Source organism: Rhinopithecus bieti, unplaced genomic scaffold (genome assembly GCF_001698545.2).
Source record: "Rhinopithecus bieti isolate Rb0 unplaced genomic scaffold, ASM169854v2 scaffold_14937, whole genome shotgun sequence".
Lineage (NCBI taxonomy): Eukaryota > Metazoa > Chordata > Mammalia > Primates > Cercopithecidae > Rhinopithecus > Rhinopithecus bieti.
Window position 1 is genome coordinate 612,719 of NW_016808492.1, and position 2,755 is coordinate 615,473.

At 41.2% G+C, this 2,755-nt stretch overlaps 1 pseudogene; it reads left to right on the forward strand.

Moving 5' to 3' along the window:
• The first annotated feature begins 769 nt into the window (after positions 1-769).
• Positions 770-1,904, forward strand: LOC108538591 (keratin, type I cytoskeletal 18 pseudogene; annotated as a pseudogene).
• The last annotated feature ends 851 nt before the right edge of the window (positions 1,905-2,755 follow it).

Genomic DNA, 2,755 nt, shown 5'->3' on the forward strand with positions numbered 1-2,755 from the left:
ATATTAGAGGTGGGTTTCCCCAATAGCATCTTACTTCAAAACCTCCTATACATGACTACTAAGCATTCTGGCCTGTAAGGGCCACATTCCCAACTCTAATTTTCAATAGTCCCTAGATCATTCAAGGTCCATTTCTACTGTTGACCACTCTGTGGACCTTCCAGGATTCCTCAAACAGATGTACTCATATCTCCATTTATATATTTCATTTGACATTTGTATATGATACTTTCCAGACCAGGTCTTTTATCCAAGAGATCTTAATATCTTCTGTGCCTGTCCATAAACTGAAAGCTTCTTGAGGTCTGGAACTGTGCCTCATTTGTCTTTAAATTCTCTATATATCTTAGCATTGCAGAATACAGATAAATGATGTTTACCATATTTTGTTGAATTAAATTAAGCAAATATCTAAGTTTAGTCAATGTTTCTGCTTCTAATCTGCCACTAAATCCCTGTTTCCACAACAATCCTAGGTGATAGGAGCTCTTCCTTCCAAGAATAAGGTGTGGATGCTGGTGGCAAGATGTACTGGAGTCCCGGATGGAATAAATAGGAAGAAAGTTGTTTCTGAAATCACCAACGAGAATATCCTTAGGAAAAAGAAAAATTGAACAGCAGCTCAGCAGAACCTGAATCCTGTCCTCTTGCTTTTCTCCCCTGAGACATGAGATTCATCACCCACTCCACCACTTTCTCCACTAACTGCCTGTCTGTGGGGTCTTTCCAGTTGCTCACCAGCAGCCTGGCTATCCTTTATGCAAGCACTATGGGCTCTAACTCCTGGATCTTTTCTTTCAGCTCCACCAGCTTCTCTGGGTCGGCTGGGTATCTGGTAGAAATGGCAGGGCATACAGAGTAAGAACGAGGCCATGACAGGCCTGAATAACTGCTTAGCCTCCTACCTGGACAGAATGAGTGGCCTGGAGACTGAGAATCGGAGGCTAGAAACCAAAATCTGGGAACATCTGGAGAAGAAGGGGCCCCAGGTCAGAGACTGGGGACATTATGTTAAGACCATAGAGGACTTGAGGGCTCAGACCTTTGCAAATTCTGTGGACAATGTCCACATTGTTCTGCAGATTGGCAATGCCTATCTTGCTGCTGATGATTTTAGAGTCGAGTATGAGACAGAGCTGGCCATACACCCATCTGGAGAGCCACATTCGTGGGCTCAGGAAGGTCACTGATGACACCAATGTCACTCAGCTGCAGCTGAAGATAGATCTCGGCTCTCAAGGAGGAGTTCCTCTTCATGAAGAAGAACCACAAGGAGGAAAAAAAAGACTTACAAGCCCAGTTTCCCAGTTCTGGTTTGACCATAGAGGTAGATGTCTCTAAATCTCAGGACCCCGGCAAGATCCTGGCAGATCAGTGTAATGAGCTGGCTCAGAAGAACCCAGAGGAACTGGAAAATACTGGTTCCAGCAGATTGAGGAGAGCACCACAGTCATCACCATGCAGTCGCCAAAATCAGAAATGCTAAGATGATGCTCATGGATCTGAGAGGTATAGTCCAGTCCTTGGAGATCAACCTGGACTCTAGGAGAAATCTTAAGGCCAGCTTGGAGAACAGTTGAGGGAGATGGAGGCCCACTATGCCATGCAGATGGAGCAGCTCAACGGGGTTCTGCTGCACCTGGAGTCAGAGCTGGCACAGACTCTGGCAGAAGGGTGGCACCAGGCCCGGGTGTATGAGGAGGCCCTGCTGAGCATCAAGGTCAAACTGCCGGCTGAGCTGGCCACCTTACTGCTGCCTGCTGGAAGATGGGAAGGACTTCAATCCCAGTGATGCCCTGGATAGCAGCAACCCCATGCAAGCCATCCGAAAGACAGCCACCTGCGGGATAGTGGATGACAAAGTAGCATCTGACACCAGTGACATTAAAGTTCTGAGGTTTTGAGGCAGCAGAAGCAAGGTGCCCTTTGGGTAACAGGAGAACAATAAAAAGTTCAGAGGTCCAAACAAAAATCAAACAGCAGTTCTGGTCACCCAATATCAGTTTTTAGATTTAGCTCTATATCAACTAACAGGATTGATAGGGAACCTAACTAATTTTTCAAACATTCTATCACTGGGAAATACATTCCATGCTTTAAACACCTCACCAAAACTGTCTTTGGAATAAAATATATTCTTCATTTTTAAACTTATTATAGTAAAAACAACTGGCAACTTCACACAATCCACTATCAATCCTAGAAGTGCATTCTTTGTGCAGAAGTTATCTCAGTTTAGTTGATACACTGAACTATACAGAATGATAGATCTTTTTGTAATTTTATGATCTATCTTGAGTAGAAAATTCTGTGGTCTTGTCAGGTATAAGAGTTATGATATGCCACAAATATTTGTCTTATAACAGAAAGCTCAAACTTAGGGAGGAGGTATATAACTGTTCTGGTCCTATTTCATCTCACTGAGTTAGCATGTTTTATGTTTCAATAGCAAATGTATACTGAAAAGGCAGAGAAACATTAAAATAAAAGAGAAAATACAGAAATAATATTTCATTATCTGGACTTTGTTAGTTTATTTTCTCTGTAAGTTTTAAAAAGGGGAGAAAACTGGTTACAATACAATATATACTTTTATTATTTATCACTAACTTTTACCCCAACAGAAGTAATTTTTACGTTGAACAAATCTAGGATTGTTTCAAAAATTTCAATTAAATATTATATATTTATTTTTGTATATATAATATTCCATATATATAATATTCCATATATAATATATATGTATGTTTGTATA